Below are 16,958 nucleotides of genomic sequence, written 5' to 3' on the forward strand. Positions count from 1 at the left end.
TGTTATTTTCGTTTTTATCACCCCAAAATTAGTAGAAATTGACTAATTTAGTGTAGGAAACATTGAAAAAATAATTTTTTGTTGTGTTGTGATATCTATTCAATATTCACTTGTGAAATTGAAGAAAACATTACTAGCTCAAACGAGTTTTCTGACCTAAACATCACGCGAAAATCGAGCATGACAACCCTTCCATTCGATAGATTTTCAAAATCAAAAGTTATTAGCTTCATAATCGGTCTTCCGCGTCCAACCAAACGCGCATGAACAGAATCCCAATCCCAAAACGTGAGATATATAAAGTTTGGCGCACCGAAACAGAGTTCCACGAAATCTCAACACGGTTGCAGTTGAACTTCCCAACGTTAACTTCACGCAACTCTCGCGGACTGGAGGTTACCAAAAAATTACTTCTCGGATATCGTGTTCAACTTCGATTATTTGATGGAGGATGGTTCGCGATGAAAAATTCAGATTGAGGGTGGGTGAACTAAAGTTTTTGTCTTATAAGTTATCAAGACTCTAAGAACTAGTATTTGGTGATTGTTTAGCTGAAAAATTGAAGCATGATGTTATTGCTGTCCAAACTCGTTGACTAAACTGTAGAAGAAGAATAAGATTTCAAGGTAAGTTGAGGTTAATGTTCTATGAGGCTTGTAGACCAATGTATCCGTATTTTATCTGTGCACGAAAATAGAAATGCAGTATAGGTCTCCAATTACTTCAGAGAAGAGTGGATGAAGTTTTCCTCAATAACCTCCTAGCATTTCTCAAACCATGATATTTAGCATTTACATGCAAAACTACCCACGAAATTATAGATTTTGAGTGGAAAAACTTATGTATCAAAAATTCGTCCTCCAGGACATTTCGAATGTATTTTTTGTAAACAGCGTTTCCTAGAAACACGTGTAAACAAAGTACATGATAATTTATAAAATATTCAATGATACTGCAAAACGTTTTGCAAAAATGGAATAATGGTTAATGAAACATAATAATCATTTTTTGACACAAATTGAGTAATACGAAAAATTTCTCCTCATTTCTAGATGGAGGAACAATAAAAAAAAAGTTGAATTAGGTTATTCATGGTTACTTTCATAACCAGGTGAATCACATTACTTTGTTTCATAATCAATTAGATCAGATGGCTCTGTTGCAAAACCAAGAAGATAGAAATTTTTTTTTTCATGATGAATATAAATTTTTCATAACAAACTTGAATTTGTTAAATTCTATATTATGTCGCATCAGCCGTAGCTGTTAGGTTTACAATTCATAACATATATTTCATAACAATATTTACCTCACACAGCGATAAAAATCAGATGTTTTTTCATGTAAATTTATGTGAACTCCACAATAAGCCTAGTTCACGATATTAGGCTAGAAATATTTTATTGATTTAGTTTCTCTCATTTCAATGTAGCTTAATAGTTTCATAAATTTCAATTTTATAATATCGTTTGACCCGTACTAGAAATCGCACTTTGAAATATACTACCTTGTTAGTTCTTTTCTCAACCAAGTTTCAACTTCAGAGGATTGTCGTTCATAAAGGGACGCCAGCTAATAAATGTAAAAACGAATTTCAATTCCCATTTTGAAAACAAGATAACCGAATCCTTTTTTGTGAAATGCTCAATTGTAGGAATAACTTTGTTTGAAAAGTTGTCATTCAATTCATGACATGAATATTGAGTTGAAATTACAGACTCACGTCCTGGTGACTAGGTCTCAGTCCTGGTTACGGAAACTTGGTTAGCAAACCGCGCATCTAAAATCAACTCTGGTTGCGACAGTGGATTTTCTTCAGTAAATGTGTTCGTACTCTGTTGAACAGATTCAAGAGATTACCCCTTATGCCATTATTTTCCATTGTTTGTGGAAGCAATGTGTGAAAATGAAACATTATTTTTCAGGAATGACTTGAGATTTTCAACACCACAAGTGTCTTGGTATTCCGAATTCTATTCTTGCTTCTTGGTACTTGGGGCAAATTCGAAGAACGTGTTTCACGTGATACTGCTGCATCACATATATCATAGATTGTGTGTTCCTCGCGTGATAAAAGAAAATCGGTCGAAAATTTGGCATATCCAATACGAAGTCGACACAGAATTACCTAATGTTTTCTGGTTATTGGAAGGTGTGTCCAGGGTCTTACGGATAGCTTCATTTCGTTCAGTTTCGAATTTGTCCCAAGCCATTCCCTCTCCCACTCGTCTATGATCTTATTCCTTATGTATCTTTTCGTATCCGATGGAGTTATTTTGGTGATTATCCTTGACCTATGATTCTCTAAGGCTTCTTTGGCTGCAATATCAGCTTTTTATTACTAGCGATTCTGATATGAGATGGGACCCATATCTTTTTTCCCCAACTCTTCGATTCTATAGAGTTTATTTTTCATTATCCTGTATATAACTGCTGCGTTCCTCCAATAACACTCAAAGAGTCTGTTACAATCAGAATGTTACAATTAGAAGGATGATTCTTCAGGAATATTAATGCTTGTAATATTGCAAAGAGTTCAGCTGTATATTATATACATGTAGCTTGGAGTGTTTCATCCACTACAGCTGAGCCAACTCCCTGATCTCTTTTTGAGGCATCGGTGTACAAAGTTACATGGTTCTCATATTGGGTTAGTTTTTAAAACGGGATGAAGAGGAGTCACATATAGGAGGATTAATCATCCAAGGAGGAGGGGTAGTTATTGAGTTAGAAAATAATGGAGGAAGTGTATGCCCTAACTGTTTCAAGTATTTGTTCATCCTTTCATAAGGGTCTTGTCTTGGTTGTCCCGTGAAATTTTGTTTGAAATGAGTTGAAAAAATATTATCATATGTGAAATGTGTTGGTTTGGTTGCAATAGAAGTAGCATAAGAGGGACTCATATATTATCTACGGTACCTTAGAGAGGTTCCATTTGCATCGCAGGATAGGCTTTCTGTTAGGCTCCTAACGCTAATCGAAGAGCTGTATTTTGAAACCTCCCTGGCAATTTTTGATGAGATGGTAAATGTGTCATTTCCAATTCAATTTTCGATTGAAGATCATTTCGACAAATTTTATGTCGTCAACATATTCCAGATTTTGCCATAGAGTTGTAGCGGAAATATTTGTAACTTATGTCATATAATTTTTATGTAACAAATAAAATAACAATTTGATTTTCACAATATTGTCGAAACAATAAATTCATCAGTTTTATAAATTCAGAAATGTAGGTCACCACCACTTTCTGAAATTCACCTTTCTTGCTGTGACTCAAATGCAACCTTGAACTTTTCACTTTTCCCTGGAAAATGTTCCTCGAATCAGGGCTACAGTGTCAAATCCTGAACATCTGTAAAAGAATAATTCTCGCGAGGTAAAACGGTGTTTCTATGAGAAAACTTTGGAATTTATGGTCGATCTCTTGTCTTCCACCTCGGCGGGAAGAATTTATAGTTTCATCTGCGCCTGATCCCATGTTTTCTCGTTTTGCTCGAGACAGTTATTCTAACTTGAGTTATGCATTAAGGAAAGGGGTGGACTTATGAAAGGGTTGTCTAGTTGAAGTGGAACTTCATCAATGATCACGTTTTAGGAAAATCAAAACTGTGAAATGCCGGTTTCGAACAACAGTGTTGACTTCATCAGTTCATGGTACTAACTACTTCATTGATCAGAACTTTTGCTCCAACAATAAATCTCTTCTAGTTCTTTCCTAGTTATATATATGAAGAAAACGCAAGTTGCTCTTTGATTTAGATCGGAAATATTTGCCTTGCTGACTTTCCCGCTAGATTATCCGACTGCAAAACAAGATTTTTCTCAGAACTTCGATTATTCAAAATTGAATTCATCTTTTATTTTACTCTAAGAAAGTTTTCAGAATGTAAATCAATAGGAGCGTCCATACACCACACTTTTACTTTTTATTGGTGATTACTCAGGGATTCCTTAAAGCAAAAGATCCTTTATTGACGATTCATTAAAGCATGTATTCCCAATTTGATTTGGCTACGAAACCCTAATCTAGCATACATTTTTTGACGGAACCCTAGCTGGGTTATTTAGATAACTGAAGTGTTCACATAGTAGTTTGAGTATTTTTATGTTACGTCTCGAAGAAACGAAAAATTATAAATAAAAAATAATCATTTTATTGAAACTATTCAATGTGAAAAATTAAATTTTGTAATACATTTTCTTATAATAGTAATAAAAGTAGGCTGTTTTGTCCAAAAACTGGATGCGAAGTTCCGAAACTGCATCCAGTCTGTTTCTGTATTTATTTTTTTTGTGAGCGTAAGCTGAAAATCCAGTCTTGCATCAGTATGTCGTCACGAATGTAAGCATTTCAATATATCCTAAAAATATTTTCTCACAATTGAAATATATAGATATTCCAATCCAATCCCATTTTGGTCTGAAAAACGATATATTTCAATATATGTCCTACGACATTAATTCTGAAGGATTTTAATCGTTCTCATTTTTTTCCATTTATCATTTTTTCCATCTTTTCTCATTCATTTTTTCCTTTTCATTGTTTTCATATACTTGACGATCACCTCATTATTCAACCCTTTTATCAATTCATCTTCACTTGAAGTCACAATAATTTTTTTCTACGATTTGGCGTTCTTACATTTTTAGAATTCCATACCGTTTACTATTCAATTTTTATTGAATTTTTCAATAATTGTTTCTCATTTTTAGCAATAATACTATTCTTACTTATTGGAAAGGAGAGTTGTTGGCCTTCCACTTCTCCATTTTGATATAAAAATGTGGGAATCTTTCAAAGAAAGCAAGGAAACAGTCAATTTCAAAATTTAACTCTTCACAAAGAAGTAACTTTCAGGCATAAACTGGAATAAAAAGCCCTCTCGAAATAGCTCTTTTCATTCAAACATTGAGTTACACGAAAGAAAAAAGTTCTTTCGAAACAAATACTTTCATATGAACGCTGAATTATACGAAAAAGACGTTTCTCTATTCAGTAAGTATTCCCACATTCGTATGGAATCGAATCAGATATCATTCACAGAATTCCTACACGATATGATTAACGAAAGAAAAATTTCAGTTACATCGAATCTTGCTGCAGTTTCAATTGAAGGATATAAACTAGTGAGAAATGATCGGCTGGTCAGAAGGGGTGGGGGGACTGCTGTATATATAAGAGATGGTCATTCTGAAAGATACTCTGGAGTTTTTACAACAGTTATGGCTTGAGATAAAAATAGAAGGAGTAAAGTATGCTCTAGGTACAGTATATAGACCACCCAATTCGGATAATACGTGTTTCCTAAATAAGATACATATAATTGATGGCCCCACCCGGGTTTCTGAAAATAATGTCTCTCTTATAGATTTACTGTTTACTAATTTTGGAATTGTGAGTGCTGACGTGAGCGATGCTGACATAGCTGATCACTTCGTTATTTCTTGCTCATTGCAGTCAAATATGAAGCCACGTTCTTTGAAAAAATATACTTATAGAAATTTCAACGACATCAATCTGAACAGTTTTCAAAGTGACCTTGAAAATATTCCTTGGGATCATATTTACTACATTCAATCAATTGATGATAAAATTAACTTCATCAATGATAATATTTTGTTATTGGCTGATAAGCATGCACCACATAAAACCTCGTATTTCGCGAAAAAGAAACAAAATTACACCCCATGGATTACTGATAATATTAGATTGATGCAAAGAATGCGTGACAAAGCTCTCAAAAGGTATAGAAGGAGTCGACAACCGGCTCATCTTGAATATTACAGACCAGTTGAGAAATTTCACTTCTTTCTCCATCAGAAGAGAAAAAAAGGAATATTTAGAGTACACACTTCAGAATTCTCATAGCAAACAACAATGGCAGGTAGTCAATAAATTGGGTGTTATTCAAAATAAACATTGAATTACCTGATAATCGTAGAGATGTCAATATTTTGAATGATTATTTTGTTAATGCACTGAGTAATGACCTACCACCTCGAACTAATACAGTTAATTACTATTCTAATTCTATTAAAGACAACATTAGCAGTTTTCTGCATTTTTCTCAAACAACTGAGGATCAGGTTTCCACAATAATAATTTATGATATAAAATCTTAGTCTTTCGGGACTGACAATATAAATACTAACATGATTCTGCTCTGTTGTCCATATATAATTATATACATCACTCATATTGTGAATGAATGTTTGAATTGTTGTTACTTTCCTAAAGCTTGAAAGCGTGCTTATGTACCTCCATTAGCAAAAATCAGTAACCCAACGGAATACAGTCACCTACGAAGTATAAGCGTGCTGTTAACCCTATCGAAAGTATTAGAAAAAATTCTTGAACTGCAAATGAGAACACACATCGAAGATAATAATATACTTCCCTTATATCAGAGTGGATTCAGGTCTGGCTACAGTTGTTCATCAGCACTTTGTGCTATTGCTGATGATATATTGAGGTCAATTGATAATAATGAAATGTGTGCTCTAGTTCTACTTGATTACTCCAAGGCATTTGATAGCTTAAGACATGATATTCTTCTCTCTATCTTACATTTCATTGGATTCATAGCAACTGCTTGTTCAATTATTGAGTCTAATCTATCTGGTAGGTCGCAACAGGTGAAATTAGATGATCATATTTCGGATTCTGTGATGACAAATGACTCACAGCTACATCTTTCTTTCAAATTTTGTGATCTAGCGGAAGCTACGGACGGCATCAATTCTGACCTGAATCAATTACTAACCCTCACAAATAGTCATTCATTAAAAATCAACTCAACCAAATCTGTTGCACTCTTATTTGGCATTGTTCAGGAAGTGACCTCAGCAAAGAATATAATGACAATAAGGGTAGGAGGAGATGAGATTGAAGTTGTTGATTATTGTAAGAATCTTGGACTGATTATGAATAATAAGTTACGATTCAAACACCATATCACCCAAAAATAAAAAAATGCATATATGTCATTGAAACTTATTTACAATCAAAGACACTTTCTGAACTACAAATTGAAAATCAAGTTGTGTGATAGTATGGTTCTCTCCCATTTCAATCATTGTGACGTAGTTTATGGACCTTGTATCGATAGTTCTGATATAAGAAGAGTACAAAAGGTTCAAAATACTTGTATGAGAATGATATATGGAATACGGCGTCCTATGCGTATTTCACATAAATTAAAGGATGCTGGGTGGCTAAGTATGTTCAACCATCGAAAGCATCATATGGTATGTTTTTTTTACAAAATTTCGAAAAATAAAATCCCCCAATGCTTATATCAAAAAGTTGGATTTAGGACTGACGTGCATCATATTATATGCATAATATTATAACTTCGGTTCAATCTGGTTTCCGAAAATCTCATAGCACCACTACAGCTTTACTAAATATCACCGATGACATTCTCACTTCAATTGATAAAGGCCAACTAGTTTACCTGATTCTACTAGACTATAGTAAGGCGTTCGATACTATTGATCGTAATGTTTTGTGTGATAAACTTCTATACTACGGTTTTTCTCAGGAAGCTTGTGGGCTTATTCGTAACTATTTATCGGAACGATGTCAGTCGATAGTAGTAGGTTCATTAAAGTCAGATGCCCAAATAGTGAATTACGGAGTGCCTCATGGTTCAATCTTGGGACCTATTCTTTTTTTCATCTATATCTCGGATTTTCATGAGTGTCTGAAGTTTTGAACTATCCACCACTATGCCAATTATACCTAGATTTTACGAGCAATTCAATCCTTTCAGCAACTTCTCAAATTGAAGAAGACTTAATATCTTTATACAATATCTCAACCGTACATAATCTCACACTTAACCCTTCGAAATCAGTAGCAGAACAACCATCTTGACAGAGTGATCTGGATAGAGTCTGCGGAATTCGGAGAGAAAATCCCGATATTTTATGCGTTTTTCCTCCTCTTTTCTGACGATATTCGTCTCGCCAGAAGCTGAAAACTCCACGATAAATATCGTTTTGGTCTGGTGGTCGAGAAGAACTACATCAGGCTCATTAGCTTGTATGAGCCTGTATTATCATTATTATTATTTACCAGAACCTATGGAGTGAATAGTTGGGAGGGATGAATGTTTCGAAATATTTTTGGGAATATTTATTTTCGTATATTCATTCTTCAGTTGCCTTGGAACATTATGAATAATCCAACAGTTTAAAAAAGTCGTTAAAGAATATCGCTAAAATTTGTTTCACTAGCATCTGTACATGCTTCTTTGCCTGTATTGTGGATATTGATTCAAGAGCGTCACTTTGAACATCGTTTGTCTTCCTCTTTTTACTGGAATTGAGCCTCGAGGAAGTCGACTCGACTTCATGTCAACGTAATTGAGTATACGAGAAACTAATGAACGAGTCAGTTCAAAGTTGTATGGAACGTCGCGTTTCAAAGTTCGAGTGACAGTGAAGCTTTCTGGAATGTTATTGAAATATTTTTGAGGAACCATGAATATTTGGTCGTGCATTTTTCATATCGGAAAATTGCTTCTCGGATGAATTTCTGAAAATGGAGTAAAATGCAATAGAATTCCATGATACAAGTCAGCGTATTTCAAATTCTGTTCTAGAACTCAACCGCTTGAATAAATAAATATTTAATAACGCAATCGAAAACCCATGAGTAGACAGTTGAAACATTTTCTCTAGTTCAAGAAAATATCAGTAATTGATTTAAAATATAGTTTTAGTTTCTTCTCAGAATTGAAAATAGACTAGTGCTTACTTTGTAGAGATTAATATTCTTTCATTGAATTATAAATTTCAACGTCATACTGGGAAAGCAGTTTCTAGACAGTCAAGCTTCAGTGAACTCAGTGGCTACCAACTATCGGCCTGCGACGTTTTTGTAAAAAAATGTCCAAGAGAAATCTTTACCTATAGATTTGTATCAGGATTGTATTACTACACACGGAGAGTTTTGCGCGATCGAAGTGTCATAGCCTGTTACAGACCTAGTAACTCATGCAACTCTGAGTTGTTTTTCAAACAAATCACTGCTATACTAGATAAATAAGTGATCAATATCAACATACTAGTCGATGTTAATAAATCCATTTTTTGGGAGACATACTCGAGTCTTATGGACTAGAACCAACTATGTTTGCTTCCACTCGAGTAACATCTTCGTCTTCCACTTGCATCGATAACATTATCACTAATTTGGAAGAGAATGATTATAAAGCTTGGACGAACCATGCCTATCTGACCATAAATCTCAAATGCTCACCATATACTCTAACTTTGAAAATCTGTCCTGTGAAAAAGGTCTATGAAAACTGCAATCTTAAAGTAAAATTTTTTGATAGAAGCTTGAGAAAAATGAGGGACTTTCTCTCGATACTAAAAACAATTTCGGACAGTTCGAATGATATTTTCTTCAAAAATTTCTATAATAATTTTAAATTGAAATACAATCAAGAGATAAAAAAGGCAAAGCTGAAGTTTATAATCAGTTGATATTGAAATCTAACGATTTAGCTAAAACATGCTGGAATTTGATATAAACGAAAAGCAATAGAGGTAAAAGAGTAACGAAAGTGATACCTATATTTTAAAAAGGTAACAAAAATACCATTGACAACTACTGTCCACTATCAATAATACCAATTAATTAATTAATTTCACAATATTGCCTTATCTACTAGTCTTAAATTGATTTTACAATGTGTCCTTACGTAATAGACAGGTAAATTAAATAATTAAAAGATTATTTTAACAAGCTATACAGTATACTATTAGGTATTGGTCCACCACCATTATTCATAATATTATTATGTTTACCTATTTCTACACTTTTATAGGCATCTAGATTACTGTTGTTGTTAACTTGTCTAACTAATTTCAATGACCACGTTCATTTTTCCATATTTTTCTTTGGGAATTCAACTGTTTGAAAGTAAATTTCTATTAGTTGACACATATTTTATTGAACATTTTTGATTTTGATACAACAATCACCGAAATCGGTTTTACAATTTTTCACAAAAAAACTTTTTATTATTACCACATTACCGTTATTTTATACATGAATGATTTGGAAACATGAATTGAAAATTATAATTTTGTTATAGATGAGTCTCAAAAAGGCATGTAACTTTTCATTCAACTAAATGATAGATCCCCTTCTGTCCGATTTTTCGTGTGTATACCACAATAGCTATCCATTTTCGATGAATATTGAAAAAAGAAATGAGTTTCGTGAAGAAATCATACATAGTTTATTGAAAAATTATTTATGAAGTGGAAATGATATGTGAAGAAATAAATATTACCTTGTTTCAATTGTAACTACATGATCTAACTTCTTTGTATTGAGCAGTTTTGTTTGAGGATCGGTATCTGTATCTGTAGAGAAGGGATGGTAAATGTAGGCCCACAGCACTTAGGCCACATATGACCTATTGTACATCCTCCCGAGGAGTTGTCCTCCTAGGTTATCGTGCATCCTGTCTTTTCCAGGAAGGTGGACAGGTCACTAGGAGACATCTCCTTTATATTGTCAGGTGTAAGCCAAGACTCGCCGAACACACACTGTCTTTCTTTGGCAACCTTGAGGTGTCTCACGGCGGCCTCCGGGAAGGTTTCGGAAGGCGCAGCGACATTATTTTCGTGGCTCGGCTTCTTCAACCTACTTGGGGTTCCCTCCGTGGAGGTGCTCAAGTGAGGGGGCTTTCCTGCAGAAGCAGCCGGTTCCTTGCCATTATTCAAGGCGAATCTCTTGGCGCCCGCCGCGGAAAGTGCCTTTGCTGTTGGAGGTGGAGTGGGGGAGGAGGAAGGTGCACTTATAGTTACTGCCACTTCTGCCTCTTTTGCTCTCTTTCTCCTTCTGGCCTCGGCGCCGCAAATGCGCTAACGCCTTGGCCTTTGTATTACATCCCGACGTGATCTGCTGTGTCCAGCCTCATTCCGAGCGGTAGAATGGGGTGGCCGTTCTGGCCTTTCCCATATACGCTACCTGGGAATGTGCCCGATAGGTAGCCCAACCCACGGGTTTGTTTGAGGATAATATTATGTTAAAATCGTTCAAGCTATTATCACAACACACATTTTATTTTCTATGTAAATCGGAAACCATATCGTAGCCTGTCCAACATCCTACGAGAACTATGTTTAGACGTTATTTGAAACTTTCGGACCCATTGTGAATTGCAGGAGAAATTAATATCTGCAATTGACCGTTCATCTGATTTCAGCAACAGCAAATTTCAATACAACCCAAATTTCCAATACAGGGATTTCCAATGTTTAACGGCGCTCTAATCAAATTTCAGTTCATTTCGCCCCGATCAGCATTATTCTCACGTTCGAGAGTATCGATTAAGTTGAAATCATCGAACTCCCAATTTCCAATCTGTATTGTCGAAATTTTCGCAATTTCCGAGGCTGGGTCTGTTAGAAAGCCTCGCGAAACACAGATGAATGAACAAAAGCATACTTCAAGAGAGAACAAAACTTTACCCAATTCTGAGAATCGAATGTAAAACAAAATTAAAGAAGAAATGTCGCATTGAGAAGTATTCAGAAGTTGAGTCAATGTCAGAAGTTGTATATACTTCGAAGAAGTATATACAACATTTGAATATTACTGGAATTTTTTCCCAACACCAAATCGTCATGTTTAACACCTCGACACGTGTTTCGATCACCAAGTGATCATCTTCAAGAGGAAGATTAAACTGGAAAAACTTGATTATGTGTATTCGTGTGCGGAAAGATACTTTGAAATACTAATATAAATAGAGGAATTTCTCAATCAAGCAATCAATATTATATTTCGTTACTGTAAGTGGGTGAGTTTTTGAATGGAACCTCAGTATAACACCTTCTTATTGTGGGTATTGTGAAGTGAGAATAAATAGAGAAAATAGTGAAATCCGAAAGCATCTATTAACATATTGAATCTGCTACTTTTAAAATCACTTTATTTTCAATTTTACCTGAATTGTAATTCTGTAATCGAAGAGATTCAATAGATATAAGAAAATTTTTACTCACTGGATTCGTTGAAAATCAACCGTTCAAATAGTCGATAAATATACCAATAATTGATAATTATTTGAATACTCTTATTGTTATGGAGTCTACCTATTCATCAATGTATATACTGTGAATTCACATTCATTTTCACAGTGACATAGATGACTACTTCGTAACGGGAGATGTAATAATATGTAGGCTGGTCTTGAATTGATCAACACCATTGATGAGTCCAATGACGGGTCGAAACCGAGCTATGTTATGTTGGACTTCAACTTGATTTTTTTGTATTCCTACTTCAAATTTGGAATTTTCACAAAATTAAACAACAAACCATGGATTTGATTGAAACCTAATGTAATTTTGACGCCAAACTTGGAATTTTTTTTTCCACATATAGTCAGTGGGCATACTTGAAGACTGGCTATAAATCAAATCATCGTAAGGAACAATTTGTTCAGGTCAGTCTAACCTAACCTAACCTACAGTGAAAGAAGTTGAGACTGGCCTGAATAAATTGTTCCTTAAGATGATTTGATTTATAGCCAGTCTTCAAGTATGCCCACTGCATGACTATATGTGAAAAGTTTTTTCCTTATGCGAGGAATTGGTCAAATTTTGGATATGCAGTTGGTTACCTCGTTCACAGGCAGATGGAGCGATGACAAACCTGTTGTTATCTGCTTCTGCTTAATTCGAGAAATGATACTCTGAAGGAATTCGATTTTCAATTATCGGAAATCATCGACTTTATGTTGATGATATACACTACCTTGCACTGACGAGTGGCCAAACAGTCCGAAACCGGTCTGCAAGTATGTTCCAATAACTGAAAATCAATTGCGGCAGTTGTATCGCCAACAACATATGCAGGAATAACTTCAGTGAAGAATCCTGCACTGACACCTATTAGATATAATCCAACGCCCCACATGGTATTAGCCAGGAGAGTAGTTGTTTTCTGGTATGTGTCAGTCCATTAACCTATAGTGTAGGATATTGAGACTGGCCTGAACGAATTGTTCTTTCAGATGATTTGTTTCAATTTTTGTTCAAAATCATTCGTGAAATTTCTACCAGTCTGTTGTGAGTCTACTAGAGATTATTTATCCCATAATTGGCGTTTTGGTTGTGAAGAATTTGGAGTGAGCTAAACAAGGGACGGTAGCCTAGTGGGTTGACGTGGGTGGTTTGCTCCACTCACTTAATCGACCGCTGTGTGAACCGGTGGTAATATATTTTTGTGAGCACCCTGTAAATGCCTCCACTTCATTTTTACATTTCTTACCGATCCGAACCAGCCTTTCACTTGATTGGTATAACTGGATAAAAAATTTCGTGTCGTATTCCATTTCTATGAAAAAAGTGGAAAAATTTATTCAAGTAGAAACTCATCCTGGTGAGGTAAAGAAGTGCTTTATCCTTTGTTACACCAAAAAAGCTCCAGTGTTCGAGGTACGTTTCCGAAAAGGATACGCTTCTTGGATAAAGAGGAAATCTCATTACAGAGTTACAATCCAGCGAAGCGAATTCATGCGTGAATAATGTCAATAGAGATTCTTTTGTTCTCGATCTGATGGGCACAGACTTCGAAAACTCATTAAATTGGAAATTTGGGCGAAGATATTCGCTAGTCGGTTATCCAGTTCTTTCAAGACCATCATTCGATTCAAGGGATTCTTTGCTGAGGGCACTATTATAATCTATTAAAAAAAAATAACTGAAATAACTTCCTCAGGACTCTGAGGTACAGTCGAATTGACCTGTATTGGGCATATTTAAAGTATAGGCGCTCTCAAAGGCCAAAAAAATCAATACAGAGAAATAAAGCCACTGCCAACTAGTCCACGAGGGCTGAAGAATTGGCGGTTCGTATTGGATGATTTTCACTAACCGAGTTTTATGATTGGCTGAAAAGTCATGAAATTAAATTTGAAGTCATGTCACGGTGACGAATAAAATGCGAGCTGTCGTGTTGTCAATGTTCAGTTCAGGAACTGATCGCTATTTGAGTGTTAAAATTCGATATTGGTGCAGTTTTAATAACTTAAAATGTTTGTTATCTGTTTAGAATGTGGCGTCCTTGGACAAGTACTAATAGTAATAACGAGTGTAATAGCAACGCATACTTTTACCTGTGTAGTGATTCCAATTGAGATGGTGAACAATGCGAAAAAGTGATACAAACAATATTGAAACACAGAGAGTATAATTGAACGTTTGTTTCGAGGGAAACAAACTATCACAAGCAACATCAGATTTGACAGAAATTTCTTTCTCAACTATACGTAAAATAGTGAAAAACAAACCTTATGAACGCAAGACGCGATGTGATACGAGATTACCAAAATCTTAAGATGTTCATCTGATAAAATCATTGAAAAAAAACAAATACGACTGCTACAAAAGCAATGAGATTCCTACAACTGAAATCATAAGGAAGAAATTGAATACTTCTGGCCATAACGTGAGCGACTGTGACAAAACTATTCAGAATTGGATAAATTTTTTTTGTACCTTGGGAGCTGTCTGACTTGTCCATTTAGTCCAAGTCTCCAGAAAACACTGCAGCCTCTTGGGCTTATTGCGTTTATTATCCCACCTTCTCATGACACACATTCCATCAGTCTCGTTCCCTGTACTAGTTTGTACAGGTTTTGTACGTCCATATATGGCCTGCCTCCTGTGATTCAGTGCCTCACATTCGCATAAGATGTGTAGAGCTGTTTCTATCCCTCCGTTGCATAATCTGCAGCTGAGGTCTCCGTTGTACAACCCCATTTTATTCAGGTGTCCTCTAAGCGGTCAATGACCGGTTGGTAATCCTGTAATTATTCTGAGCCGATCCCTACTATATTGAAGTAGTTCTTCAGTTCTTTTCTCGGACGGTTCCCTAATGAAGGTTCTACTGTGCTCGTTGCCAGGTACTTTTGTCCAGTACCCTGTGTGCTTCTTATTGGTCCATGTACTAATCTGGTTTCGTACCGATGATTTTGGTACCCCCAGAGATGGTTCAGAACCTATATATGAAATTGATGATCCGCGTCTAAGGTTTTAGATTAAAAATAATAAACAAACGTCAAGCAGTTATAGAAAGCAGTAGAATAGTGGAATTGCGTAACAAATACTCAGAACAAATAACAAAATACGAAAAGGTGGACTGATGGTTCGAGAATGTGTACGCCTATCATGCCTGCTAACAAAGGATCGCGACTAATCATTTTACATTGCGGAGGAAGTAAATGATGGGTTCCGAATTCTTTGAAATTATGTGGAAAAAAACTTGAGGACTGCAATGTTAACTATCATAAGAACATGGAAGCTAATATCTTCGAGAAATAGTTTGAAAACACATTGATCCCAAATTTGAATGCAAATAGTGTAATAGTTCTTGATAACGCTTCCTCATTGGCGACATCTCATCAAATTACGGAATGAAAATTCGAGAAAAGATGAAATACAAAGTTTTTTAATGGATATCAATGTCTATTTTGAAGATTAATATACCAAAAACCAACTACTTGAAGTTTTACAGACAAAAATATTTGAGAAAGTGTATGCGCTTGAGAGTATTGCTGAAAAGTATGGACACACCATACTGAGACTTTTCCCCTATTTTTGTGTTTTCAATCCCATCGAATTGATCTGGAGAAATCATCAGACGTAAAAATAATTTTCCAAAATTTGATAAGAAGGTATTAGAGCTAATTAAAGATGAACTATTTAATATTACCGAAAAAGAGTGGCAGAAAAAAATTAAAAAAGTAATTTTAGTTAAAAAAGACTATATGGACATTGGACACTTCCATATTATCTATATCTGTAGAGTAGGAAAGATGAGTAGGCCCACAGCACTTAGGCCACATGTTGCCCATCATACATCCTACCAAGGAGTTGTCCTCCTAGGTCATCGTCCACCCTGTCCTGTCCAGGAAAGTAGACAGGTCTCTGGGAGACATCTCCTTTATATCGGCAGGTGTAGACCGAGACTCACCGAACACACACTCTCTTATAGACCATAACTCCGCATACTCGCATAGGACATGCCTGACAGTTTAATTTTCCTGTTCACACATCCTGCATAGAGGTATGCCCACTATTGTGGAAGTGTTTCCTTAGTTGACAGTGGCCAGTCAGAAATCCTACTCTTGAGCGTAGATTTTTCCTGGTCACCGCCAGATATTTCTTCGGCGCCAGCTACCCAGGGTCGCCAAGGGTGATCCTGGCAAGATTGCATCCTTCGATTTCATCCCATCTCTTTAGGGATTGAGCAAGGGTGTGACGTTTGGCTAGTTCCGCAATTATCGAAATCATCAGGTCGTAGGTGCCACATTGTCGCAAAATTCTTAGTCCGGCCGCTTTCTTGGCTAAAGAGTCGGCAATGCGATTACCTTTATATTCCGAAACCATTTTCAATTATGACCATTATTATTAGTATATACATTAGTATATACATATATACATATATATATATATATATATATATATATATATATATATATATATATAGGTGAGTTATTTGAGTCCCTACTTTTTCACTTACCTATATAAACGAAATATTGATTATATATAGTATATACATATATATATATATATATATATATATATATATATATATATATATATATATATATATATATTATATAGTCATTGTGATTCTTATATAATCAGAAATGATTATTGAATAACGAAATTAGTTAGCACCCTTACTATATTATCAGAGGGGAGATGTTGAAAGGTATATATATATATATATATATATATATATATATATATATATATATTATATAGTCATTGTGATTCTTATATAATCAGAAATGATTATTGAATAACGAAATTAGTTAGCACCCTTACTATATTATCAGAGGGGAGATGTTGAAAGGTTGGTTGTAGTATATCGTTGACTTGAAGTACACACTGTTATTCATTGTTTCTAT

At 35.1% G+C, this 16,958-nt stretch overlaps 1 protein-coding gene across 2 annotated transcripts in view; it reads left to right on the forward strand.

The window, feature by feature from the left end:
* Positions 1-318: 318 nt before the first annotated feature.
* Positions 319-16,958, forward strand: part of LOC111503356 (uncharacterized) — a 212,221-nt gene continuing 195,581 nt past the window's right edge. For both annotated transcript variants that reach the window (XM_074178004.1, XM_074178005.1), the window contains exon 1: positions 319-626. The gene's annotated coding sequence lies outside the window, so the exon portion shown is untranslated. The remainder of the gene's footprint in view (positions 627-16,958) is intronic.

This window comes from Leptinotarsa decemlineata, unplaced genomic scaffold, assembly GCF_025532065.1.
Source record: "Leptinotarsa decemlineata unplaced genomic scaffold, Ldec_3_MD MMD2_tig00003335_RagTag_RagTag, whole genome shotgun sequence".
Classification (NCBI taxonomy): Eukaryota; Metazoa; Arthropoda; class Insecta; order Coleoptera; family Chrysomelidae; genus Leptinotarsa; species Leptinotarsa decemlineata.